General features: G+C 38.7%; 49 non-coding genes across 49 annotated transcripts; all 49 read left to right on the forward strand.

The window, feature by feature from the left end:
* Nucleotides 1–558: 558 nt before the first annotated feature.
* Nucleotides 559–630, forward strand: trnah-gug (transfer RNA histidin (anticodon GUG)). Its single transcript has one exon. It is a non-coding gene; the product is annotated as a tRNA-His (tRNA).
* Nucleotides 631–869: 239 nt separating this feature from the next.
* Nucleotides 870–941, forward strand: trnah-gug (transfer RNA histidin (anticodon GUG)). Its single transcript has one exon. It is a non-coding gene; the product is annotated as a tRNA-His (tRNA).
* A 241-nt stretch (nt 942–1,182) lies between these two features.
* On the forward strand, nt 1,183–1,254 carry trnah-gug (transfer RNA histidin (anticodon GUG)). The gene has a single exon. It is a non-coding gene; the product is annotated as a tRNA-His (tRNA).
* A 239-nt stretch (nt 1,255–1,493) lies between these two features.
* trnah-gug (transfer RNA histidin (anticodon GUG)) lies at nt 1,494–1,565 on the forward strand. The gene has a single exon. It is a non-coding gene; the product is annotated as a tRNA-His (tRNA).
* A 546-nt stretch (nt 1,566–2,111) lies between these two features.
* trnah-gug (transfer RNA histidin (anticodon GUG)) lies at nt 2,112–2,183 on the forward strand. Its single transcript has one exon. It is a non-coding gene; the product is annotated as a tRNA-His (tRNA).
* Nucleotides 2,184–2,422: 239 nt separating this feature from the next.
* trnah-gug (transfer RNA histidin (anticodon GUG)) lies at nt 2,423–2,494 on the forward strand. Its single transcript has one exon. It is a non-coding gene; the product is annotated as a tRNA-His (tRNA).
* Nucleotides 2,495–2,733: 239 nt separating this feature from the next.
* trnah-gug (transfer RNA histidin (anticodon GUG)) lies at nt 2,734–2,805 on the forward strand. Its single transcript has one exon. It is a non-coding gene; the product is annotated as a tRNA-His (tRNA).
* Nucleotides 2,806–3,044: 239 nt separating this feature from the next.
* trnah-gug (transfer RNA histidin (anticodon GUG)) lies at nt 3,045–3,116 on the forward strand. Its single transcript has one exon. It is a non-coding gene; the product is annotated as a tRNA-His (tRNA).
* An 861-nt stretch (nt 3,117–3,977) lies between these two features.
* Nucleotides 3,978–4,049, forward strand: trnah-gug (transfer RNA histidin (anticodon GUG)). Its single transcript has one exon. It is a non-coding gene; the product is annotated as a tRNA-His (tRNA).
* A 239-nt stretch (nt 4,050–4,288) lies between these two features.
* trnah-gug (transfer RNA histidin (anticodon GUG)) lies at nt 4,289–4,360 on the forward strand. The gene has a single exon. It is a non-coding gene; the product is annotated as a tRNA-His (tRNA).
* Nucleotides 4,361–4,911: 551 nt separating this feature from the next.
* trnah-gug (transfer RNA histidin (anticodon GUG)) lies at nt 4,912–4,983 on the forward strand. Its single transcript has one exon. It is a non-coding gene; the product is annotated as a tRNA-His (tRNA).
* Nucleotides 4,984–5,223: 240 nt separating this feature from the next.
* Nucleotides 5,224–5,295, forward strand: trnah-gug (transfer RNA histidin (anticodon GUG)). Its single transcript has one exon. It is a non-coding gene; the product is annotated as a tRNA-His (tRNA).
* Nucleotides 5,296–5,536: 241 nt separating this feature from the next.
* trnah-gug (transfer RNA histidin (anticodon GUG)) lies at nt 5,537–5,608 on the forward strand. The gene has a single exon. It is a non-coding gene; the product is annotated as a tRNA-His (tRNA).
* A 239-nt stretch (nt 5,609–5,847) lies between these two features.
* Nucleotides 5,848–5,919, forward strand: trnah-gug (transfer RNA histidin (anticodon GUG)). Its single transcript has one exon. It is a non-coding gene; the product is annotated as a tRNA-His (tRNA).
* Nucleotides 5,920–6,159: 240 nt separating this feature from the next.
* On the forward strand, nt 6,160–6,231 carry trnah-gug (transfer RNA histidin (anticodon GUG)). Its single transcript has one exon. It is a non-coding gene; the product is annotated as a tRNA-His (tRNA).
* Nucleotides 6,232–6,470: 239 nt separating this feature from the next.
* Nucleotides 6,471–6,542, forward strand: trnah-gug (transfer RNA histidin (anticodon GUG)). The gene has a single exon. It is a non-coding gene; the product is annotated as a tRNA-His (tRNA).
* Nucleotides 6,543–6,782: 240 nt separating this feature from the next.
* Nucleotides 6,783–6,854, forward strand: trnah-gug (transfer RNA histidin (anticodon GUG)). The gene has a single exon. It is a non-coding gene; the product is annotated as a tRNA-His (tRNA).
* Nucleotides 6,855–7,718: 864 nt separating this feature from the next.
* On the forward strand, nt 7,719–7,790 carry trnah-gug (transfer RNA histidin (anticodon GUG)). Its single transcript has one exon. It is a non-coding gene; the product is annotated as a tRNA-His (tRNA).
* Nucleotides 7,791–8,289: 499 nt separating this feature from the next.
* trnah-gug (transfer RNA histidin (anticodon GUG)) lies at nt 8,290–8,361 on the forward strand. Its single transcript has one exon. It is a non-coding gene; the product is annotated as a tRNA-His (tRNA).
* A 239-nt stretch (nt 8,362–8,600) lies between these two features.
* trnah-gug (transfer RNA histidin (anticodon GUG)) lies at nt 8,601–8,672 on the forward strand. The gene has a single exon. It is a non-coding gene; the product is annotated as a tRNA-His (tRNA).
* Nucleotides 8,673–9,221: 549 nt separating this feature from the next.
* Nucleotides 9,222–9,293, forward strand: trnah-gug (transfer RNA histidin (anticodon GUG)). The gene has a single exon. It is a non-coding gene; the product is annotated as a tRNA-His (tRNA).
* A 238-nt stretch (nt 9,294–9,531) lies between these two features.
* Nucleotides 9,532–9,603, forward strand: trnah-gug (transfer RNA histidin (anticodon GUG)). Its single transcript has one exon. It is a non-coding gene; the product is annotated as a tRNA-His (tRNA).
* Nucleotides 9,604–9,841: 238 nt separating this feature from the next.
* Nucleotides 9,842–9,913, forward strand: trnah-gug (transfer RNA histidin (anticodon GUG)). The gene has a single exon. It is a non-coding gene; the product is annotated as a tRNA-His (tRNA).
* Nucleotides 9,914–10,151: 238 nt separating this feature from the next.
* On the forward strand, nt 10,152–10,223 carry trnah-gug (transfer RNA histidin (anticodon GUG)). Its single transcript has one exon. It is a non-coding gene; the product is annotated as a tRNA-His (tRNA).
* Nucleotides 10,224–10,462: 239 nt separating this feature from the next.
* Nucleotides 10,463–10,534, forward strand: trnah-gug (transfer RNA histidin (anticodon GUG)). The gene has a single exon. It is a non-coding gene; the product is annotated as a tRNA-His (tRNA).
* Nucleotides 10,535–10,773: 239 nt separating this feature from the next.
* On the forward strand, nt 10,774–10,845 carry trnah-gug (transfer RNA histidin (anticodon GUG)). The gene has a single exon. It is a non-coding gene; the product is annotated as a tRNA-His (tRNA).
* Nucleotides 10,846–11,707: 862 nt separating this feature from the next.
* trnah-gug (transfer RNA histidin (anticodon GUG)) lies at nt 11,708–11,779 on the forward strand. Its single transcript has one exon. It is a non-coding gene; the product is annotated as a tRNA-His (tRNA).
* A 549-nt stretch (nt 11,780–12,328) lies between these two features.
* trnah-gug (transfer RNA histidin (anticodon GUG)) lies at nt 12,329–12,400 on the forward strand. The gene has a single exon. It is a non-coding gene; the product is annotated as a tRNA-His (tRNA).
* Nucleotides 12,401–12,640: 240 nt separating this feature from the next.
* On the forward strand, nt 12,641–12,712 carry trnah-gug (transfer RNA histidin (anticodon GUG)). Its single transcript has one exon. It is a non-coding gene; the product is annotated as a tRNA-His (tRNA).
* An 860-nt stretch (nt 12,713–13,572) lies between these two features.
* trnah-gug (transfer RNA histidin (anticodon GUG)) lies at nt 13,573–13,644 on the forward strand. The gene has a single exon. It is a non-coding gene; the product is annotated as a tRNA-His (tRNA).
* A 242-nt stretch (nt 13,645–13,886) lies between these two features.
* Nucleotides 13,887–13,958, forward strand: trnah-gug (transfer RNA histidin (anticodon GUG)). The gene has a single exon. It is a non-coding gene; the product is annotated as a tRNA-His (tRNA).
* Nucleotides 13,959–14,196: 238 nt separating this feature from the next.
* Nucleotides 14,197–14,268, forward strand: trnah-gug (transfer RNA histidin (anticodon GUG)). Its single transcript has one exon. It is a non-coding gene; the product is annotated as a tRNA-His (tRNA).
* A 241-nt stretch (nt 14,269–14,509) lies between these two features.
* On the forward strand, nt 14,510–14,581 carry trnah-gug (transfer RNA histidin (anticodon GUG)). The gene has a single exon. It is a non-coding gene; the product is annotated as a tRNA-His (tRNA).
* Nucleotides 14,582–14,820: 239 nt separating this feature from the next.
* Nucleotides 14,821–14,892, forward strand: trnah-gug (transfer RNA histidin (anticodon GUG)). The gene has a single exon. It is a non-coding gene; the product is annotated as a tRNA-His (tRNA).
* A 552-nt stretch (nt 14,893–15,444) lies between these two features.
* On the forward strand, nt 15,445–15,516 carry trnah-gug (transfer RNA histidin (anticodon GUG)). The gene has a single exon. It is a non-coding gene; the product is annotated as a tRNA-His (tRNA).
* A 239-nt stretch (nt 15,517–15,755) lies between these two features.
* Nucleotides 15,756–15,827, forward strand: trnah-gug (transfer RNA histidin (anticodon GUG)). Its single transcript has one exon. It is a non-coding gene; the product is annotated as a tRNA-His (tRNA).
* A 546-nt stretch (nt 15,828–16,373) lies between these two features.
* trnah-gug (transfer RNA histidin (anticodon GUG)) lies at nt 16,374–16,445 on the forward strand. The gene has a single exon. It is a non-coding gene; the product is annotated as a tRNA-His (tRNA).
* A 239-nt stretch (nt 16,446–16,684) lies between these two features.
* trnah-gug (transfer RNA histidin (anticodon GUG)) lies at nt 16,685–16,756 on the forward strand. The gene has a single exon. It is a non-coding gene; the product is annotated as a tRNA-His (tRNA).
* Nucleotides 16,757–16,995: 239 nt separating this feature from the next.
* trnah-gug (transfer RNA histidin (anticodon GUG)) lies at nt 16,996–17,067 on the forward strand. The gene has a single exon. It is a non-coding gene; the product is annotated as a tRNA-His (tRNA).
* Nucleotides 17,068–17,618: 551 nt separating this feature from the next.
* Nucleotides 17,619–17,690, forward strand: trnah-gug (transfer RNA histidin (anticodon GUG)). The gene has a single exon. It is a non-coding gene; the product is annotated as a tRNA-His (tRNA).
* A 552-nt stretch (nt 17,691–18,242) lies between these two features.
* trnah-gug (transfer RNA histidin (anticodon GUG)) lies at nt 18,243–18,314 on the forward strand. Its single transcript has one exon. It is a non-coding gene; the product is annotated as a tRNA-His (tRNA).
* Nucleotides 18,315–18,553: 239 nt separating this feature from the next.
* Nucleotides 18,554–18,625, forward strand: trnah-gug (transfer RNA histidin (anticodon GUG)). The gene has a single exon. It is a non-coding gene; the product is annotated as a tRNA-His (tRNA).
* Nucleotides 18,626–19,171: 546 nt separating this feature from the next.
* trnah-gug (transfer RNA histidin (anticodon GUG)) lies at nt 19,172–19,243 on the forward strand. The gene has a single exon. It is a non-coding gene; the product is annotated as a tRNA-His (tRNA).
* A 239-nt stretch (nt 19,244–19,482) lies between these two features.
* Nucleotides 19,483–19,554, forward strand: trnah-gug (transfer RNA histidin (anticodon GUG)). The gene has a single exon. It is a non-coding gene; the product is annotated as a tRNA-His (tRNA).
* A 239-nt stretch (nt 19,555–19,793) lies between these two features.
* trnah-gug (transfer RNA histidin (anticodon GUG)) lies at nt 19,794–19,865 on the forward strand. The gene has a single exon. It is a non-coding gene; the product is annotated as a tRNA-His (tRNA).
* A 239-nt stretch (nt 19,866–20,104) lies between these two features.
* On the forward strand, nt 20,105–20,176 carry trnah-gug (transfer RNA histidin (anticodon GUG)). Its single transcript has one exon. It is a non-coding gene; the product is annotated as a tRNA-His (tRNA).
* Nucleotides 20,177–20,416: 240 nt separating this feature from the next.
* On the forward strand, nt 20,417–20,488 carry trnah-gug (transfer RNA histidin (anticodon GUG)). The gene has a single exon. It is a non-coding gene; the product is annotated as a tRNA-His (tRNA).
* Nucleotides 20,489–21,040: 552 nt separating this feature from the next.
* On the forward strand, nt 21,041–21,112 carry trnah-gug (transfer RNA histidin (anticodon GUG)). The gene has a single exon. It is a non-coding gene; the product is annotated as a tRNA-His (tRNA).
* Nucleotides 21,113–21,351: 239 nt separating this feature from the next.
* On the forward strand, nt 21,352–21,423 carry trnah-gug (transfer RNA histidin (anticodon GUG)). The gene has a single exon. It is a non-coding gene; the product is annotated as a tRNA-His (tRNA).
* The last annotated feature ends 461 nt before the right edge of the window (nt 21,424–21,884 follow it).

The raw sequence follows: 21,884 nt of genomic DNA on the forward strand, positions 1-21,884 counted from the left end.
TTCATGGCATTTTGCACTTTACTAAATTTGGCCAAACTATTGTTTCAATATTTCACCAACTCATTGCCATTAAAAACAGAGAAGCACCTCTTCAATCCTAGCATTTGACAAACTTTTCCTTACCTAAAAATAACAGCTAACATTCAAACAGTGCCCCCCTGCTAATTGAAAAAAGTAGGAATTTTGTCTTTTTCTTTAAAAAGCTGTTTACATCTTTGCTATGGGATGTGTATTCTAATGGATAGCCCGCCGTGATCATATAGTGGTTAGTACTCTGCGTTGTGGTCGCAGCAACCCCGGTTCGAATCCGGGTCACGGCATTTTGCACTTTACTAAATTTGGCCAAACTATTGTTTCAATATTTCACCAACTCATTGCCATTAAAAACAGAGAAGGACCTGTTCATTCTTAGCATTTGACAACCTTTTTTTTACCAAAGTCTAACAGCAAAAATTCAAACAGTGCCCCCCTGCTAATTAAAAAAGTAGGAATTTTGTCTTTTTCTTTAAAAAGCTGTTTACATCTTTGCTTTTTGATATGTGTTCTGATGGATAGCTCGCCGTGATCGTATAGTGGTTAGTACTCTGCGTTGTGGTCGCAGCAACCCCGGTTCGAATCCGGGTCACGGCATTTTGCACTTTACTAAATTTGGCCAAACTATTGTTTCAATATTTCACCAACTCATTGCCATTAAAAACAGAGAATCACCTCTTCAATCCTAGCATTTGACAAACTTTTCCTTACCTAAAAATAACAGCTAACATTCAAACAGTGCCCCCCTGCTAATTGAAAAAAGTAGGAATTTTGTCTTTTTCTTTAAAAAGCTGTTTACATCTTTGCTTTTTGATATGTGTTCTAATGGATAGCTCGCCGTGATCGTATAGTGGTTAGTACTCTGCGTTGTGGTCGCAGCAACCCCGGTTCGAATCCGGGTCACGGCATTTTGCACTTTACTAAATTTGGCCAAACTATTGTTTCAATATTTCACCAACTCATTGCCATTAAAAACAGAGAAGGACCTGTTCAATCTTAGCATTTGACAACCTTTTTTTTTTACCAAAAAATAACAGCTAACATTCAAACAGTGCCCCCCTGCTAATTGAAAAAAGTAGGAATTTTGTCTTTTTCTTTAAAAAGCTGTTTACATCTTTGCTATGGGATGTGTATTCTAATGGATAGCCCGCCGTGATCGTATAGTGGTTAGTACTCTGCGTTGTGGTCGCAGCAACCCCGGTTCGAATCCGGGTCACGGCATTTTGCACTTTACTAAATTTGGCCAAACTATTGTTTCAATATTTCACCAACTCATTGCCATTATAAACAGAGAAGCACCTCTTCAATCTTAGCATTTGACAACCCTTTTTTTTACCAAAAAATAACAGCTAAAATTCAAACAGTGCCCCCCTGCTAATCGAAAAAGTAGGAATTTTGTATTTTTCTTTAAAAACCTGTTTACATCTTTGCTATGGACCATGTATTCTCATCGATAGCTCGCCGTGATCGTATAGTGGTTAGTACTCTGCGTTGTGGTCGCAGCAACCCCGGTTCGAATCCGGGTCACGGCATTTTGCACTTTACTAAATTTGGCCAAACTATTGTTTCAATACTTCACCAACTCATTGCCATTAAAAACAGACAAGGACCTATTCAATCTTAGCATTTGACAAACTTTTTTTACCAAAAAATAACAGCTAACATTCAAACAGTGCCCCCTGCTTCTCGAAAAAGTTGGAATTTTGTCTTTTTCTTTAAAAACCTGTTTACATCTTTGCTTTTTGATATGTGTTCTGATGGATAGCTCGCCGTGATCGTATAGTGGTTAGTACTCTGCGTTGTGGTCGCAGCAACCCCGGTTCGAATCAGGGTCAAGGCATTTTGCACTTTACTAAATTTGGCCAAACTATTGTTTCAATATTTCACCAGCTCATTGCCATTATAAACAGAGAAGGACCTCTTCAATCCTAGCATTTGACAAACTTTTCTTTACCAAAAAATATCAGCTAAAATTAAAACCAGTGCCCCCTGCTTCTCGAAAAAGTTGGAATTTTGTCTTTTTCTTTAAAAACCTGTTTACATCTTTGCTTTTTGATATGTGTTCTGATGGATAGCTCGCCGTGATCGTATAGTGGTTAGTACTCTGCGTTGTGGTCGCAGCAACCCCGGTTCGAATCCGGGTCACGGCATTTTGCACTTTACTAAATTTGGCCAAACTATTGTTTCAATATTTCACCAACTCATTGCCATTATAAACAGAGAAGCACCTCTTCAATCTTAGCATTTGACAACCTTTTTTTTTACCAAAAAATAACAGCTAAAATTCAAACCAGTGCCCCCTGCTTCTCGAAAAAGTTGGAATTTTGTCTTTTTCTTTAAAAACCTGTTTACATCTTTGCTATGGACCATGTATTCTGATGGATAGCTCGCCGTGATCGTATAGTGGTTAGTACTCTGCGTTGTGGTCGCAGCAACCCCGGTTCGAATCCGGGTCACGGCATTTTGCACTTTACTAAATTTGGCCAAACTATTGTTTCAATATTTCACCAACTCATTGCCATTATAAACAGAGAAGCACCTCTTCAATCTTAGCATTTGACAACCCTTTTTTTTACCAAAAAATAACAGCTAAAATTCAAACAGTGCCCCCCTGCTAATCGAAAAAGTAGGAATTTTGTCTTTTTCTTTAAAAACCTGTTTACATCTTTGCTTTTTGATATGTGTTCTGATGGATAGCTCGCCGTGATCGTATAGTGGTTAGTACTCTGCGTTGTGGTCGCAGCAACCCCGGTTCGAATCCGGGTCACGGCATTTTGCACTTTACTAAATTTGGCCAAACTATTGTTTCAATATTTCACCAACTCATTGCCATTAAAAACAGAGAAGCACCTCTTCAATCCTAGCATTTGACAAACTTTTCCTTACCTAAAAATAACAGCTAACATTCAAACAGTGCCCCCCTGCTAATTGAAAAAAGTAGGAATTTTGTCTTTTTCTTTAAAAACCTGTTTACATCTTTGCTATCAGAGTCCTGTTCTGATGGATAGCCCGCCGTGATCGTATAGTGGTTAGTACTCTGCGTTGTGGTCGCAGCAACCCCGGTTCGAATCCGGGTCACGGCATTTTGCACTTTACTAAATTTGGCCAAACTATTGTTTCAATATTTCACCAACTCATTGCCATTAAAAACAGAGAAGGACCTGTTCAATCTTAGCATTTGACAACCTTTTTTTTTACCAAAAAATAACAGCTAAAATTCAAACAGTGCCCCCCTGCTAATTGAAAAAAGTAGGAATTTTGTCTTTTTCTTAAAAAAACTGTTTACATCTTTGCTATCAGAGTCCTGTTCTGATGGATAGCCCGCCGTGATCGTATAGTGGTTAGTACTCTGCGTTGTGGTCGCAGCAACCCCGGTTCGATTCCGGTTCATGGCATTTTGCACTTTACTAAATTTGGCCAAACTATTGTTTCAATATTTCACCAACTCATTGCCATTAAAAACAGAGAAGCACCTCTTCAATCCTAGCATTTGACAAACTTTTCCTTACCTAAAAATAACAGCTAACATTCAAACAGTGCCCCCCTGCTAATTGAAAAAAGTAGGAATTTTGTCTTTTTCTTTAAAAAGCTGTTTACATCTTTGCTATGGGATGTGTATTCTAATGGATAGCCCGCCGTGATCATATAGTGGTTAGTACTCTGCGTTGTGGTCGCAGCAACCCCGGTTCGAATCCGGGTCACGGCATTTTGCACTTTACTAAATTTGGCCAAACTATTGTTTCAATATTTCACCAACTCATTGCCATTAAAACAGAGAAGGACCTGTTCATTCTTAGCATTTGACAACCTTTTTTTTACCAAAGTCTAACAGCAAAAATTCAAACAGTGCCCCCCTGCTAATTGAAAAAAGTAGGAATTTTGTCTTTTTCTTTAAAAAGCTGTTTACATCTTTGCTTTTTGATATGTGTTCTAATGGATAGCTCGCCGTGATCGTATAGTGGTTAGTACTCTGCGTTGTGGTCGCAGCAACCCCGGTTCGAATCCGGGTCACGGCATTTTGCACTTTACTAAATTTGGCCAAACTATTGTTTCAATATTTCACCAACTCATTGCCATTAAAAACAGAGAAGCACCTCTTCAATCCTAGCATTTGACAAACTTTTCCTTACCTAAAAATAACAGCTAACATTCAAACAGTGCCCCCCTGCTAATTGAAAAAAGTAGGAATTTTGTCTTTTTCTTTAAAAACCTGTTTACATCTTTGCTATGAGAGTCCTGTTCTGATGGATAGCCCGCCGTGATCGTATAGTGGTTAGTACTCTGCGTTGTGGTCGCAGCAACCCCGGTTCGAATCCGGGTCACGGCATTTTGCACTTTACTAAATTTGGCCAAACTATTGTTTCAATATTTCACCAACTCATTGCCATTAAAAACAGAGAAGGACCTGTTCAATCTTAGCATTTGACAACCTTTTTTTTTTACCAAAAAATAACAGCTAACATTCAAACAGTGCCCCCCTGCTAATTGAAAAAAGTAGGAATTTTGTCTTTTTCTTTAAAAACCTGTTTACATCATTGCTTTTTGATATGTGTTCTGATGGATAGCTCGCCGTGATCGTATAGTGGTTAGTACTCTGCGTTGTGGTCGCAGCAACCCCGGTTCGAATCAGGGTCAAGGCATTTTGCACTTTACTAAATTTGGCCAAACTATTGTTTCAATATTTCACCAGCTCATTGCCATTATAAACAGAGAAGGACCTCTTCAATCCTAGCATTTGACAAACTTTTCTTTACCAAAAAATATCAGCTAAAATTAAAACCAGTGCCCCCTGCTTCTCGAAAAAGTTGGAATTTTGTCTTTTTCTTTAAAAACCTGTTTACATCTTTGCTTTTTGATATGTGTTCTGATGGATAGCTCGCCGTGATCGTATAGTGGTTAGTACTCTGCGTTGTGGTCGCAGCAACCCCGGTTCGAATCCGGGTCACGGCATTTTGCACTTTACTAAATTTGGCCAAACTATTGTTTCAATATTTCACCAACTCATTGCCATTATAAACAGAGAAGCACCTCTTCAATCTTAGCATTTGACAACCTTTTTTTTTACCAAAAAATAACAGCTAAAATTCAAACAGTGCCCCCCTGCTAATTGAGAAAAGTAGGAATTTTGTCTTGTTCTTTAAAAACCTGTTTACATCATTGCTTTTTGATATGTGTTCTGATGGATAGCTCGCCGTGATCGTATAGTGGTTAGTACTCTGCGTTGTGGTCGCAGCAACCCCGGTTCGAATCCGGGTCACGGCATTTTGCACTTTACTAAATTTGGCCAAACTATTGTTTCAATATTTCACCAACTCATTGCCATTAAAAACAGAGAAGGACCTGTTCAATCTTAGCATTTGACAACCTTTTTTTTTTACCAAAAAATAACAGCTAACATTCAAACAGTGCCCCCCTGCTAATTGAAAAAAGTAGGAATTTTGTCTTTTTCTTTAAAAACCTGTTTACATCATTGCTTTTTGATATGTGTTCTGATGGATAGCTCGCCGTGATCGTATAGTGGTTAGTACTCTGCGTTGTGGTCGCAGCAACCCCGGTTCGAATCCGGGTCACGGCATTTTGCACTTTACTAAATTTGGCCAAACTATTGTTTCAATATTTCATCAACTCATTGCCATTAAAAACAGAGAAGGACCTGTTCAATCTTAGCATTTGACAAACTTTTTTTTAACCAAAAAATAACAGCTAACATTCAAACAGTGCCCCCCTGCTAATCGAAAAAGTTGGAATTTTGTCTTTTTCTTTAAAAACCTGTTTACATCTTTGCTTTTTGATATGTATTCTGATGGATAGCTCGCCGTGATCGTATAGTGGTTAGTACTCTGCGTTGTGGTCGCAGCAACCCCGGTTCGAATCCGGGTCACGGCATTTTGCACTTTACTAAATTTGGCCAAACTATTGTTTCAATATTTCACCAACTCATTGCCATTAAAAACAGAGAAGGACCTGTTCAATCTTAGCATTTGACAACCTTTTTTTTTACCAAAAAATAACAGCTAAAATTCAAACAGTGCCCCCCTGCTAATTGAAAAAAGTAGGAATTTTGTCTTTTTCTTAAAAAACCTGTTTACATCTTTGCTTTTTGATATGTGTTCTGATGGATAGCCCGCCGTGATCGTATAGTGGTTAGTACTCTGCGTTGTGGTCGCAGCAACCCCGGTTCGAATCCGGGTCACGGCATTTTGCACTTTACTAAATTTGGCCAAACTATTGTTTCAATATTTCACCAACTCATTGCCATTAAAAACAGAGAAGCACCTCTTCAATCCTAGCATTTGACAAACTTTTCCTTACCTAAAAATAACAGCTAACATTCAAACAGTGCCCCCCTGCTAATTGAAAAAAGTAGGAATTTTGTCTTTTTCTTTAAAAACCTGTTTACATCTTTGCTATGAGAGTCCTGTTCTGATGGATAGCCCGCCGTGATCGTATAGTGGTTAGTACTCTGCGTTGTGGTCGCAGCAACCCCGGTTCGAATCCGGGTCACGGCATTTTGCACTTTACTAAATTTGGCCAAACTATTGTTTCAATATTTCACCAACTCATTGCCATTAAAAACAGAGAAGGACCTGTTCAATCTTAGCATTTGACAACCTTTTTTTTTACCAAAAAATAACAGCTAAAATTCAAACAGTGCCCCCCTGCTAATTGAAAAAAGTAGGAATTTTGTCTTTTTCTTTAAAAACCTGTTTACATCTTTGCTATCAGAGTCCTGTTCTGATGGATAGCTCGCCGTGATCGTATAGTGGTTAGTACTCTGCGTTGTGGTCGCAGCAACCCCGGTTCGAATCCGGGTCACGGCATTTTGCACTTTACTAAATTTGGCCAAACTATTGTTTCAATATTTCACCAACTCATTGCCATTAAAAACAGAGAAGGACCTGTTCAATCTTAGCATTTGACAACCTTTTTTTTTTACCAAAAAATAACAGCTAACATTCAAACAGTGCCCCCCTGCTAATTGAAAAAAGTAGGAATTTTGTCTTTTTATTTAAAAACCTGTTTACATCATTGCTTTTTGATATGCGTTCTGATGGATAGCTCGCCGTGATCGTATAGTGGTTAGTACTCTGCGTTGTGGTCGCAGCAACCCCGGTTCGATTCCGGTTCATGGCATTTTGCACTTTACTAAATTTGGCCAAACTATTGTTTCAATATTTCACCAACTCATTGCCATTAAAAACAGAGAAGCACCTCTTCAATCCTAGCATTTGACAAACTTTTCCTTACCTAAAAATAACAGCTAACATTCAAACAGTGCCCCCCTGCTAATTGAAAAAAGTAGGAATTTTGTCTTTTTCTTTAAAAAGCTGTTTACATCTTTGCTATGGGATGTGTATTCTAATGGATAGCCCGCTGTGATCGTATAGTGGTTAGTACTCTGCGTTGTGGTCACAGCAACCCTGGTTCGAATCCGGGTCACGGCATTTTGCACTTTACTAAATTTGGCCAAACTATTGTTTCAATATTTCACCAACTCATTGCCATTAAAAACAGAGAAGGACCTGTTCAATCTTAGCATTTGACAACCTTTTTTTTTACCAAAAAATAACAGCTAAAATTCAAACAGTGCCCCCATGCTAATTGAAAAAAGTAGGAATTTTGTCTTTTTCTTAAAAAAACTGTTTACATCTTTGCTATCAGAGTCCTGTTCTGATGGATAGCCCGCCGTGATCGTATAGTGGTTAGTACTCTGCGTTGTGGTCGCAGCAACCCCGGTTCGAATCCGGGTCACGGCATTTTGCACTTTACTAAATTTGGCCAAACTATTGTTTCAATATTTCACCAACTCATTGCCATTAAAAACAGAGAAGGACCTGTTCAATCTTAGCATTTGACAAACTTTTTTTTAACCAAAAAATAACAGCTAACATTCAAACAGTGCCCCCCTGCTAATTGAAAAAAGTAGGAATTTTGTCTTTTTTATTTAAAAACCTGTTTACATCTTTGCTGTGGACCATGTATTCTGATGGATAGCTCGCCGTGATCGTATAGTGGTTAGTACTCTGCGTTGTGGTCGCAGCAACCCCGGTTCGAATCCAGGTCACGGCATTTTGCACTTTAAAAACAGAGAAGCACCTCTTCAATCCTAGCATTTGACAAACTTTTCCTTACCTAAAAATAACAGCTAACATTCAAACAGTGCCCCCTCCTAATCGAAAAAGTAGGAATTTTGTCTTTTTCTTTAAAAACCTGTTTACATCTTTGCTTTTTGATATGTGTTCTGATGGATAGCTCGCCGTGATCGTATAGTGGTTAGTACTCTGCGTTGTGGTCGCAGCAACCCCGGTTCGAATCCGGGTCACGGCATTTTGCACTTTACTAAATTTGGCCAAACTATTGTTTCAATATTTCACCAGCTCATTGCCATTATAAACAGAGAAGCACCTCTTCAATCCTAGCATTTGACAAACTTTTCTTTACCAAAAAATATCAGCTAACATTCAAACAGTGCCCCCCTGCTAATTGAAAAAAGTAGGAATTTTGTCTTTTTCTTTAAAAACCTGTTTACATCTTTGCTATGGACCATGTATTCTGATGGATAGCTCGCCGTGATCGTATAGTGGTTAGTACTCTGCGTTGTGGTCGCAGCAACCCCGGTTCGAATCCGGGTCACGGCATTTTGCACTTTACTAAATTTGGCCAAACTATTGTTTGAATATTTCATCAACTCATTGCCATTAAAAACAGAGAAGCACCTCTTCAATCCTAGCATTTGACAAACTTTTCCTTACCAAAAAATAACAGCTAATATTCAAACCAGTGCCCCCTGCTTCTCGAAAAAGTTGGAATTTTGTCTTTTTCTTTAAAAACCTGTTTACATCTTTGCTATGGACCATGTATTCTGATGGATAGCTCGCCGTGATCGTGTAGTGGTTAGTACTCTGCGTTGTGGTCGCAGCAACCCCGGTTCAAATCCGGGTCAAGGCATTTTGCACTTTACTAAATTTGGCCAAACTATTGTTTCAATATTTCACCAACTCATTGCCATTATAAACAGAGAAGCACCTCTTCAATCTTAGCATTTGACAACCCTTTTTTTTACCAAAAAATAACAGCTAAAATTCAAACAGTGCCCCCCTGCTAATCGAAAAAGTAGGAATTTTGTCTTTTTCTTTAAAAACCTGTTTACATCTTTGCTATGAACCATGTATTCTCATGGATAGCTCGCCGTGATCGTATAGTGGTTAGTACTCTGCGTTGTGGTCGCAGCAACCCCGGTTCGAATCCGGGTCACGGCATTTTGCACTTTACTAAATTTGGCCAAACTATTGTTTCAATATTTCACCAGCTCATTGCCATTATAAACAGAGAAGGACCTCTTCAATCCTAGCATTTGACAAACTTTTCTTTACCAAAAAATACCAGCTAAAATTAAAACCAGTGCCCCCTGCTTCTCGAAAAAGTTGGAATTTTGTCTTTTTCTTTAAAAACCTGTTTACATCATTGCTTTTTGATATGTGTTCTGATGGATAGCTCGCCGTGATCGTATAGTGGTTAGTACTCTGCGTTGTGGTCGCAGCAACCCCGGTTCGAATCCGGGTCACGGCTTTTTGCACTTTACTAAATTTGGCCAAACTATTGTTTCAATACTTCACCAACTCATTGCCATTAAAAACAGAGAAGCACCACTTCAATCCTAACATTTGACAAACTTTTCCTTACCTAAAAATAACAGCTAAAATTCAAACAGTGCCCCCCTGCTAATCGAAAAAGTTGGAATTTTGTCTTTTTCTTTAAAAACCTGTTTACATCTTTGCTATGGACCATGTATTCTGATGGATAGCTCGCCGTGATCGTATAGTGGTTAGTACTCTGCGTTGTGGTCGCAGCAACCCCGGTTCGAATCCGGGTCACGGCATTTTGCACTTTACTAAATTTGGCCAAACTATTGTTTCAATATTTCACCAACTCATTGCCATTAAAAACAGAGAAGGACCTGTTCATTCTTAGCATTTGACAACCTTTTTTTTACCAAAGTCTAACAGCAAAAATTCAAACAGTGCCCCCCTGCTAATTAAAAAAGTAGGAATTTTGTCTTTTTCTTTAAAAAGCTGTTTACATCTTTGCTTTTTGATATGTGTTCTGATGGATAGCTCGCCGTGATCGTATAGTGGTTAGTACTCTGCGTTGTGGTCGCAGCAACCCCGGTTCGAATCCGGGTCACGGCATTTTGCACTTTACTAAATTTGGCCAAACTATTGTTTCAATATTTCACCAACTCATTGCCATTAAAAACAGAGAATCACCTCTTCAATCCTAGCATTTGACAAACTTTTCCTTACCTAAAAATAACAGCTAACATTCAAACAGTGCCCCCCTGCTAATTGAAAAAAGTAGGAATTTTGTCTTTTTCTTTAAAAAGCTGTTTACATCTTTGCTTTTTGATATGTGTTCTGATGGATAGCTCGCCGTGATCGTATAGTGGTTAGTACTCTGCGTTGTGGTCGCAGCAACCCCGGTTCGAATCCGGGTCACGGCATTTTGCACTTTACTAAATTTGGCCAAACTATTGTTTCAATATTTCACCAACTCATTGCCATTAAAAACAGAGAAGCACCTCTTCAATCCTAGCATTTGACAAACTTTTCCTTACCTAAAAATAACAGCTAACATTCAAACAGTGCCCCCCTGCTAATTGAAAAAAGTAGGAATTTTGTCTTTTTCTTTAAAAACCTGTTTACATCTTTGCTATGAGAGTCCTGTTCTGATGGATAGCCCGCCGTGATCGTATAGTGGTTAGTACTCTGCGTTGTGGTCGCAGCAACCCCGGTTCGAATCCGGGTCACGGCATTTTGCACTTTACTAAATTTGGCCAAACTATTGTTTCAATATTTCACCAACTCATTGCCATTAAAAACAGAGAAGGACCTGTTCAATCTTAGCATTTGACAACCTTTTTTTTTTACCAAAAAATAACAGCTAACATTCAAACAGTGCCCCCCTGCTAATTGAAAAAAGTAGGAATTTTGTCTTTTTCTTTAAAAACCTGTTTACATCATTGCTTTTTGATATGTGTTCTGATGGATAGCTCGCCGTGATCGTATAGTGGTTAGTACTCTGCGTTGTGGTCGCAGCAACCCCGGTTCGATTCCGGTTCATGGCATTTTGCACTTTACTAAATTTGGCCAAACTATTGTTTCAATATTTCACCAACTCATTGCCATTAAAAACAGAGAAGCACCTCTTCAATCCTAGCATTTGACAAACTTTTCCTTACCTAAAAATAACAGCTAACATTCAAACAGTGCCCCCCTGCTAATTGAAAAAAGTAGGAATTTTGTCTTTTTCTTTAAAAACCTGTTTACATCATTGCTTTTTGATATGTGTTCTCATGGATAGCTCGCCGTGATCGTATAGTGGTTAGTACTCTGCGTTGTGGTCGCAGCAACCCCGGTTCGATTCCGGTTCATGGCATTTTGCACTTTACTAAATTTGGCCAAACTATTGTTTCAATATTTCACCAACTCATTGCCATTATAAACAGAGAAGGACCTCTTCAATCCTAGCATTTGACAAACTTTTCTTTACCAAAAAATATCAGCTAAAATTAAAACCAGTGCCCCCTGCTTCTCGAAAAAGTTGGAATTTTGTCTTTTTCTTTAAAAACCTGTTTACATCTTTGCTATGGACCATGTATTCTGATGGATAGCTCGCCGTGATCGTATAGTGGTTAGTACTCTGCGTTGTGGTCGCAGCAACCCCGGTTCGAATCCGGGTCACGGCATTTTGCACTTTACTAAATTTGGCCAAACTATTGTTTCAATATTTCACCAACTCATTGCCATTATAAACAGAGAAGCACCTCTTCAATCTTAGCATTTGACAACCCTTTTTTTTACCAAAAAATAACAGCTAAAATTCAAACAGTGCCCCCCTGCTTCTCGAAAAAGTTGGAATTTTGTCTTTTTCTTTAAAAACCTGTTTACATCTTTGCTTTTTGATATGTGTTCTGATGGATAGCTCGCCGTGATCGTATAGTGGTTAGTACTCTGCGTTGTGGTCGCAGCAACCCCGGTTCGAATCAGGGTCAAGGCATTTTGCACTTTACTAAATTTGGCCAAACTATTGTTTCAATATTTCACCAGCTCATTGCCATTATAAACAGAGAAGGACCTCTTCAATCCTAGCATTTGACAAACTTTTCTTTACCAAAAAATATCAGCTAAAATTAAAACCAGTGCCCCCTGCTTCTCGAAAAAGTTGGAATTTTGTCTTTTTCTTTAAAAACCTGTTTACATCTTTGCTATGGACCATGTATTCTGATGGATAGCTCGCCGTGATCGTATAGTGGTTAGTACTCTGCGTTGTGGTCGCAGCAACCCCGGTTCGAATCCGGGTCACGGCATTTTGCACTTTACTAATTTTGGCCAAACTATTGTTTCAATATTTCACCAACTCATTGCCATTATAAACAGAGAAGCACCTCTTCAATCTTAGCATTTGACAACCTTTTTTTTTACCAAAAAATAACAGCTAAAATTCAAACAGTGCCCCCCTGCTAATTGAGAAAAGTAGGAATTTTGTCTTGTTCTTTAAAAACCTGTTTACATCATTGCTTTTTGATATGTGTTCTGATGGATAGCTCGCCGTGATCGTATAGTGGTTAGTACTCTGCGTTGTGGTCGCAGCAACCCCGGTTCGAATCCGGGTCACGGCATTTTGCACTTTACTAAATTTGGCCAAACTATTGTTTCAATATTTCATCAACTCATTGCCATTAAAAACAGAGAAGGACCTGTTCAATCTTAGCATTTGACAAACTTTTTTTTAACCAAAAAATAACAGCTAACATTCAAACAGTGCCCCCCTGCTAATCGAAAAAGTTGGAATTTTGTCTTTTTCTTTAAAAACCTGTTTACATCTTTGCTTTTTGATATGTATTCTGATGGATAGCTCGCCGTGATCGTATAGTGGTTAGTACTTTGCGTTGTGGTCCCAGCAACCCCGGTTCGAATCCGGGTCACGGCATTTTGCACTTTACTAAATTTGGCCAAACTATTGTTTCAATATTTCATCAACTCATTGCCATTAAAAACAGAGAAGCACCTCTTCAATCCTAGCATTTGACAAACTTTTCCTTACCAAAAAATAACAGCTAATATTCAAACCAGTGCCCACTGCTTCTCGAAAAAGTTGGAATTTTGTCTTTTTCTTTAAAAACCTGTTTACATCTTTGCTATGGACCATGTATTCTGATGGATAGCTCGCCGTGATCGTATAGTGGTTAGTACTCTGCGTTGTGGTCGCAGCAACCCCGGTTCGATTCCGGTTCATGGCATTTTGCACTTTACTAAATTTGGCCAAACTATTGTTTCAATATTTCACCAACTCATTGCCATTAAAAACAGAGAAGCACCTCTTCAATCCTAGCATTTGACAAACTTTTCTTTACCTAAAAATAACAGCTAACATTCAAACAGTGCCCCCCTGCTAATTGAAAAAAGTAGGAATTTTGTTTTTTTCTTTAAAAAGCTGTTTACATCTTTGCTATGGGATGTGTATTCTAATGGATAGCCCGCCGTGATCGTATAGTGGTTAGTACTCTGCGTTGTGGTCGCAGCAACCCCGGTTCGAATCCGGGTCACGGCATTTTGCACTTTACTAAATTTGGCCAAACTATTGTTTCAATATTTCACCAACTCATTGCCATTAAAAACAGAGAAGGACCTGTTCAATCTTAGCATTTGACAACCTTTTTTTTTACCAAAAATTAACAGCTAAAATTCAAACAGTGCCCCCCTGCTAATTAAAAAAAAAGTAGGAATTTTGTCTTTTTCTTTAAAAAACTGTTTACATCTTTGCTATCAGAGTACTGTTCTCATGGATAGCTCGCCGTGATCGTATAGTGGTTAGTACTCTGCGTTGTGGTCGCAGCAACCCCGGTTCGAATCCGGGTCACGGCATTTTGCACTTTACTAAATTTGGCCAAACTATTGTTTCAATATTTCACCAACTCATTGCCATTAAAAACAGAGAAGGACCTGTTCATTCTTAGCATTTGACAACCTTTTTTTTACCAAAGTCTAACAGCAAAAATTCAAACAGTGCCCCCCTGCTAATTAAAAAAGTAGGAATTTTGTCTTTTTCTTTAAAAAGCTGTTTACATCTTTGCTTTTTGATATGTGTTCTGATGGATAGCTCGCCGTGATCGTATAGTGGTTAGTACTCTGCGTTGTGGTCGCAGCAACCCCGGTTCGAATCCGGGTCACGGCATTTTGCACTTTACTAAATTTGGCCAAACTATTGTTTCAATATTTCACCAACTCATTGCCATTAAAAACAGAGAAGGACCTGTTCAATCTTAGCATTTGACAACCTTTTTTTTTTACCAAAAAATAACAGCTAAAATTCAAACAGTGCCCCCCTGCTAATTGAAAAAAGTAGGAATTTTGTCTTTTTCTTTAAAAAGCTGTTTACATCTTTGCTATGGGATGTGTATTCTAATGGATAGCCCGCCGTGATCGTATAGTGGTTAGTACTCTGCGTTGTGGTCGCAGCAACCCCGGTTCGAATCCGGGTCACGGCATTTTGCACTTTACTAAATTTGGCCAAACTATTGTTTCAATATTTCACCAACTCATTGCCATTAAAAACAGAGAAGCACCTCTTCAATCCTAGCATTTGACAAACTTTTCCTTACCTAAAAATAACAGCTAACATTCAAACAGTGCCCCCCTGCTAATTGAAAAAAGTAGGAATTTTGTCTTTTTCTTTAAAAACCTGTTTACATCTTTGCTATCAGAGTCCTGTTCTGATGGATAGCCCGCCGTGATCGTATAGTGGTTAGTACTCTGCGTTGTGGTCGCAGCAACCCCGGTTCGAATCCGGGTCACGGCATTTTGCACTTTACTAAATTTGGCCAAACTAGTGTTTCAATATTTCACCAACTCATTGCCATTAAAAACAGAGAAGGACCTGTTCAATCTTAGCATTTGACAACCTTTTTTTTTTACCAAAAAATAACAGCTAACATTCAAACAGTGCCCCCCTGCTAATTGAAAAAAGTAGGAATTTTGTCTTTTTCTTTAAAAACCTGTTTACATCATTGCTTTTTGATATGTGTTCTGATGGATAGCTCGCCGTGATCGTATAGTGGTTAGTACTCTGCGTTGTGGTCGCAGCAACCCCGGTTCGATTCCGGTTCATGGCATTTTGCACTTTACTAAATTTGGCCAAACTATTGTTTCAATATTTCACCAACTCATTGCCATTAAAAACAGAGAAGCACCTCTTCAATCTTAGCATTTGACAAACTTTTCCTTACCTAAAAATAACAGCTAACATTCAAACAGTGCCCCCCTGCTAATTGAAAAAAGTAGGAATTTTGTCTTTTTCTTTAAAAAGCTGTTTACATCTTTGCTATGGGATGTGTATTCTAATGGATAGCCCGCCGTGATCGTATAGTGGTTAGTACTCTGCGTTGTGGTCGCAGCAACCCCGGTTCGAATCCGGGTCACGGCATTTTGCACTTTACTAAATTTGGCCAAACTATTGTTTCAATATTTCACCAACTCATTGCCATTATAAACAGAGAAGCACCTCTTCAATCTTAGCATTTGACAACCCTTTTTTTTACCAAAAAATAACAGCTAAAATTCAAACAGTGCCCCCCTGCTAATCGAAAAAGTAGGAATTTTGTCTTTTTCTTTAAAAACCTGTTTACATCTTTGCTATGGACCATGTATTCTCATCGATAGCTCGCCGTGATCGTATAGTGGTTAGTACTCTGCGTTGTGGTCGCAGCAACCCCGGTTCGAATCCGGGTCACGGCATTTTGCACTTTACTAAATTTGGCCAAACTATTGTTTCAATACTTCACCAACTCATTGCCATTAAAAACAGACAAGGACCTATTCAATCTTAGCATTTGACAAACTTTTTTTACCAAAAAATAACAGCTAACATTCAAACAGTGCCCCCTGCTTCTCGAAAAAGTTGGAATTTTGTCTTTTTCTTTAAAAACCTGTTTACATCTTTGCTTTTTGATATGTGTTCTGATGGATAGCTCGCCGTGATCGTATAGTGGTTAGTACTCTGCGTTGTGGTCGCAGCAACCCCGGTTCGAATCAGGGTCAAGGCATTTTGCACTTTACTAAATTTGGCCAAACTATTGTTTCAATATTTCACCAGCTCATTGCCATTATAAACAGAGAAGGACCTCTTCAATCCTAGCATTTGACAAACTTTTCTTTACCAAAAAATATCAGCTAAAATTAAAACCAGTGCCCCCTGCTTCTCGAAAAAGTTGGAATTTTGTCTTTTTCTTTAAAAACCTGTTTACATCTTTGCTTTTTGATATGTGTTCTGATGGATAGCTCGCCGTGATCGTATAGTGGTTAGTACTCTGCGTTGTGGTCGCAGCAACCCCGGTTCGAATCCGGGTCACGGCATTTTGCACTTTACTAAATTTGGCCAAACTATTGTTTCAATATTTCACCAACTCATTGCCATTATAAACAGAGAAGCACCTCTTCAATCTTAGCATTTGACAACCTTTTTTTTTACCAAAAAATAACAGCTAAAATTCAAACCAGTGCCCCCTGCTTCTCGAAAAAGTTGGAATTTTGTCTTTTTCTTTAAAAACCTGTTTACATCTTTGCTATGGACCATGTATTCTGATGGATAGCTCGCCGTGATCGTATAGTGGTTAGTACTCTGCGTTGTGGTCGCAGCAACCCCGGTTCGAATCCGGGTCACGGCATTTTGCACTTTACTAAATTTGGCCAAACTATTGTTTCAATATTTCACCAACTCATTGCCATTATAAACAGAGAAGCACCTCTTCAATCTTAGCATTTGACAACCCTTTTTTTTACCAAAAAATAACAGCTAAAATTCAAACAGTGCCCCCCTGCTAATCGAAAAAGTAGGAATTTTGTCTTTTTCTTTAAAAACCTGTTTACATCTTTGCTTTTTGATATGTGTTCTGATGGATAGCCCGCCGTGATCGTATAGTGGTTAGTACTCTGCGTTGTGGTCGCAGCAACCCCGGTTCGAATCCGGGTCACGGCATTTTGCACTTTACTAAATTTGGCCAAACTATTGTTTCAATATTTCACCAACTCATTGCCATTAAAAACAGAGAAGCACCTCTTCAATCCTAGCATTTGACAAACTTTTCCTTACCTAAAAATAACAGCTAACATTCAAACAGTGCCCCCCTGCTAATTGAAAAAAGTAGGAATTTTGTCTTTTTCTTTAAAAACCTGTTTACATCTTTGCTATGAGAGTCCTGTTCTGATGGATAGCCCGCCGTGATCGTAGAGTGGTTAGTACTCTGCGTTGTGGTCGCAGCAACCCCGGTTCGAATCCGGGTCACGGCATTTTGCACTTTACTAAATTTGGCCAAACTATTGTTTCAATATTTCACCAACTCATTGCCATTAAAAACAGAGAAGGACCTGTTCAATCTTAGCATTTGACAACCTTTTTTTTTACCAAAAAATAACAGCTAAAATTCAAACAGTGCCCCCCTGCTAATTGAAAAAAGTAGGAATTTTGTCTTTTTCTTAAAAAAACTGTTTACATCTTTGCTATCAGAGTCCTGTTCTGATGGATAGCCCGCCGTGATCGTATAGTGGTTAGTACTCTGCGTTGTGGTCGCAGCAACCCCGGTTCGAATCCGGGTCACGGCATTTTGCACTTTACTAAATTTGGCCAAACTATTGTTTCAATATTTCACCAACTCATTGCCATTAAAAACAGAGAAGGACCTGTTCAATCTTAGCATTTGACAACCTTTTTTTTTTACCAAAAAATAACAGCTAACATTCAAACAGTGCCCCCCTGCTAATTGAAAAAAGTAGGAATTTTGTCTTTTTCTTTAAAAACCTGTTTACATCATTGCTTTTTGATATGTGTTCTGATGGATAGCTCGCCGTGATCGTATAGTGGTTAGTACTCTGCGTTGTGGTCGCAGCAACCCCGGTTCGATTCCGGTTCATGGCATTTTGCACTTTACTAAATTTGGCCAAACTATTGTTTCAATATTTCACCAACTCATTGCCATTAAAAACAGAGAAGCACCTCTTCAATCTTAGCATTTGACAAACTTTTCCTTACCTAAAAATAACAGCTAACATTCAAACAGTGCCCCCCTGCTAATTGAAAAAAGTAGGAATTTTGTCTTTTTCTTTAAAAACCTGTTTACATCTTTGCTATGGACCATGTATTCTGATGGATAGCTCGCCGTGATCGTATAGTGGTTAGTACTCTGCGTTGTGGTCGCAGCAACCCCGGTTCGAATCCGGGTCACGGCATTTTGCACTTTACTAAATTTGGCCAAACTATTGTTTCAATATTTCACCAACTCATTGCCATTATAAACAGAGAAGCACCTCTTCAATCTTAGCATTTTACAACCCTTTTTTTTACCAAAAAATAACAGCTAAAATTCAAACAGTGCCCCCCTGCTAATCGAAAAAGTAGGAATTTTGTCTTTTTCTTTAAAAACCTGTTTACATCTTTGCTATGGACCATGTATTCTCATCGATAGCTCGCCGTGATCGTATAGTGGTTAGTACTCTGCGTTGTGGTCGCAGCAACCCCGGTTCGAATCCGGGTCACGGCATTTTGCACTTTACTAAATTTGGCCAAACTATTGTTTCAATACTTCACCAACTCATTGCCATTAAAAACAGACAAGGACCTATTCAATCTTAGCATTTGACAAACTTTTTTTACCAAAAAATAACAGCTAACATTCAAACAGTGCCCCCTGCTTCTCGAAAAAGTTGGAATTTTGTCTTTTTCTTTAAAAACCTGTTTACATCTTTGCTTTTTGATATGTGTTCTGATGGATAGCTCGCCGTGATCGTATAGTGGTTAGTACTCTGCGTTGTGGTCGCAGCAACCCCGGTTCGAATCAGGGTCAAGGCATTTTGCACTTTACTAAATTTGGCCAAACTATTGTTTCAATATTTCACCAGCTCATTGCCATTATAAACAGAGAAGGACCTCTTCAATCCTAGCATTTGACAAACTTTTCTTTACCAAAAAATATCAGCTAAAATTAAAACCAGTGCCCCCTGCTTCTCGAAAAAGTTGGAATTTTGTCTTTTTCTTTAAAAACCTGTTTACATCTTTGCTTTTTGATATGTGTTCTGATGGATAGCTCGCCGTGATCGTATAGTGGTTAGTACTCTGCGTTGTGGTCGCAGCAACCCCGGTTCGAATCCGGGTCACGGCATTTTGCACTTTACTAAATTTGGCCAAACTATTGTTTCAATATTTCACCAACTCATTGCCATTATAAACAGAGAAGCACCTCTTCAATCTTAGCATTTGACAACCTTTTTTTTTACCAAAAAATAACAGCTAAAATTCAAACCAGTGCCCCCTGCTTCTCGAAAAAGTTGGAATTTTGTCTTTTTCTTTAAAAACCTGTTTACATCTTTGCTATGGACCATGTATTCTGATGGATAGCTCGCCGTGATCGTATAGTGGTTAGTACTCTGCGTTGTGGTCGCAGCAACCCCGGTTCGAATCCGGGTCACGGCATTTTGCACTTTACTAAATTTGGCCAAACTATTGTTTCAATATTTCACCAACTCATTGCCATTATAAACAGAGAAGCACCTCTTCAATCTTAGCATTTGACAACCCTTTTTTTTACCAAAAAATAACAGCTAAAATTCAAACAGTGCCCCCCTGCTAATCGAAAAAGTAGGAATTTTGTCTTTTTCTTTAAAAACCTGTTTACATCTTTGCTTTTTGATATGTGTTCTGATGGATAGCCCGCCGTGATCGTATAGTGGTTAGTACTCTGCGTTGTGGTCGCAGCAACCCCGGTTCGAATCCGGGTCACGGCATTTTGCACTTTACTAAATTTGGCCAAACTATTGTTTCAATATTTCACCAACTCATTGCCATTAAAAACAGAGAAGCACCTCTTCAATCCTAGCATTTGACAAACTTTTCCTTACCTAAAAATAACAGCTAACATTCAAACAGTGCCCCCCTGCTAATTGAAAAAAGTAGGAATTTTGTCTTTTTCTTTAAAAACCTGTTTACATCTTTGCTATGAGAGTCCTGTTCTGATGGATAGCCCGCCGTGATCGTATAGTGGTTAGTACTCTGCGTTGTGGTCGCAGCAACCCCGGTTCGAATCCGGGTCACGGCATTTTGCACTTTACTAAATTTGGCCAAACTATTGTTTCAATATTTCACCAACTCATTGCCATTAAAAACAGAGAAGGACCTGTTCAATCTTAGCATTTGACAACCTTTTTTTTTACCAAAAAATAACAGCTAAAATTCAAACAGTGCCCCCCTGCTAATTGAAAAAAGTAGGAATTTTGTCTTTTTCTTAAAAAAACTGTTTACATCTTTGCTATCAGAGTCCTGTTCTGATGGATAGCCCGCCGTGATCGTATAGTGGTTAGTACTCTGCGTTGTGGTCGCAGCAACCCCGGTTCGAATCCGGGTCACGGCATTTTGCACTTTACTAAATTTGGCCAAACTATTGTTTCAATATTTCACCAACTCATTGCCATTAAAAACAGAGAAGGACCTGTTCAATCTTAGCATTTGACAACCTTTTTTTTTTACCAAAAAATAACAGCTAACATTCAAACAGTGCCCCCCTGCTAATTGAAAAAAGTAGGAATTTTGTCTTTTTCTTTAAAAACCTGTTTACATCATTGCTTTTTGATATGTGTTCTGATGGATAGCTCGCCGTGATCGTATAGTGGTTAGTACTCTGCGTTGTGGTCGCAGCAACCCCGGTTCGATTCCGGTTCATGGCATTTTGCACTTTACTAAATTTGGCCAAACTATTGTTTCAATATTTCACCAACTCATTGCCATTAAAAACAGAGAAGCACCTCTTCAATCTTAGCATTTGACAAACTTTTCCTTACCTAAAAATAACAGCTAACATTCAAACAGTGCCCCCCTGCTAATTGAAAAAAGTAGGAATTTTGTCTTTTTCTTTAAAAACCTGTTTACATCTTTGCTATGGGATGTGTATTCTAATGGATAGCCCGCCGTGATCGTATAGTGGTTAGTACTCTGCGTTGTGGTCGCAGCAACCCCGGTTCGAATCCGGGTCACGGCATTTTGCACTTTACTAAATTTGGCCAAACTATTGTTTCAATATTTCACCAACTCATTGCCATTATAAACAGAGAAGCACCTCTTCAATCTTAGCATTTGACAACCCTTTTTTTTACCAAAAAATAACAGCTAAAATTCAAACAGTGCCCCCCTGCTAATCGAAAAAGTAGGAATTTTGTCTTTTTCTTTAAAAACCTGTTTACATCTTTGCTATGGACCATGTATTCTCATCGATAGCTCGCCGTGATCGTATAGTGGTTAGTACTCTGCGTTGTGGTCGCAGCAACCCCGGTTCGAATCCGGGTCACGGCATTTTGCACTTTACTAAATTTGGCCAAACTATTGTTTCAATACTTCACCAACTCATTGCCATTAAAAACAGACAAGGACCTATTCAATCTTAGCATTTGACAAACTTTTTTTACCAAAAAATAACAGCTAACATTCAAACAGTGCCCCCTGCTTCTCGAAAAAGTTGGAATTTTGTCTTTTTCTTTAAAAACCTGTTTACATCTTTGCTTTTTGATATGTGTTCTGATGGATAGCTCGCCGTGATCGTATAGTGGTTAGTACTCTGCGTTGTGGTCGCAGCAACCCCGGTTCGAATCAGGGTCAAGGCATTTTGCACTTTACTAAATTTGGCCAAACTATTGTTTCAATATTTCACCAGCTCATTGCCATTATAAACAGAGAAGGACCTCTTCAATCCTAGCATTTGACAAACTTTTCTTTACCAAAAAATATCAGCTAAAATTAAAACCAGTGCCCCCTGC

This window comes from Callionymus lyra, chromosome 2 (genome assembly GCF_982586985.1).
Source record: "Callionymus lyra chromosome 2, fCalLyr1.hap1.1, whole genome shotgun sequence".
Taxonomy (NCBI): Eukaryota; Metazoa; Chordata; class Actinopteri; order Syngnathiformes; family Callionymidae; genus Callionymus; species Callionymus lyra.